This window comes from Odontomachus brunneus, unplaced genomic scaffold (genome assembly GCF_010583005.1).
Source record: "Odontomachus brunneus isolate Ranch 3 - 2012 unplaced genomic scaffold, Obru_v1 Obru_scaffold_305, whole genome shotgun sequence".
Classification (NCBI taxonomy): Eukaryota; Metazoa; Arthropoda; class Insecta; order Hymenoptera; family Formicidae; genus Odontomachus; species Odontomachus brunneus.
Window position 1 is genome coordinate 16,423 of NW_022639755.1, and position 1,251 is coordinate 17,673.

Below are 1,251 nucleotides of genomic sequence, written 5' to 3' on the forward strand. Positions count from 1 at the left end.
CACTCACCCTGTATATTTTCATTGTGATACTTGTGTATTACGTTTTATTATCCCAGACGGCACAAATGTCCAAAATCGAGTCATAAGACGTCTTTAAGGCAACTTTAAGACATCTTTAAGACAATACTTTATAAACTTGTCTTAAAGACAACTTAAAGACGTCTTAAAGACGTCTTATGTCCCCTTTTAGACAATGTGCTGTCTGGGAAGTTATGTCGATATATTTAATACTTTGATGACAAAAGTAGGTATAGTACAGAGATTCTAACCCAGGTTCTCTGAGAGTGGTGCGGGGCGAGGGGAACTGCTGGCGCGGGGGCTGATATCACGCGGGAGAGGTGACTTACCGACGTTACCGACACTTTTTTTAACGGGCTATTACCGGTATTTTTACCAACATAATTATTTTTACCAACATATTTATTTTTACCAACATATTTATTTTTTTCCCTCCCTTCCTGTTGGCAATGGTTCGTGGGCGGACCGCGCCACCCACTCGCCTTTCCTCCTCTCCTGCCACCCGTCCGTGCGCCGTCTTCTAGAATATTCTCGAATATTCCAGAAAGTTCGAGACCCTTTGAGGAGAACATTCGGTCCCGAAAAAGAATTTTATCTAATATATGCCCACATAGAGACATTTTGATGAGAAGTAAAAGAGACATCCTTTTAGTTTTTATCTTCAACAGCCCCCGAAAAAAAGAATTTTATCTAACACTAATGTATGAGATTATCGCATACCTACGCAGATATTTCTTTTTCAAAAATAGGAATGGAAGTAAAAGAGACATACTTTTTTAATAAAGTAATATATTTTTCAGAGTGTTATTTCACTTATTCATAGCCTCATACATAATATTTTTCAAGGTGCACGCTAGCAACTCGCAATCAACGAGCAACTCACAGTCATAGTCGTTGCTTTTACATATCGCTTTTGTCGCATGATATATTTCAGTAATATCCTTCTCTCAAAGAACATTTACAAAACTTCGGAATTTTATACTAGCAAGAGAAAATGATGTGTAGTGTAAAATATATAATATTTATACCTTTTATTACAACTTTTAAAACGTTATACTTTAATAACGCTATGTATTTCATTTTTAACATATTTTTGATGACGTTGCATGTGACAAACAAGATGTAATAAAGGGATACTTTACTATGGGTCACCATTCGAACGTTGACTGTTTCTATCTCTGTCAAACGTATGCAAAGATACCCAAGCATCTTATACGCGACAACGCAAATCTG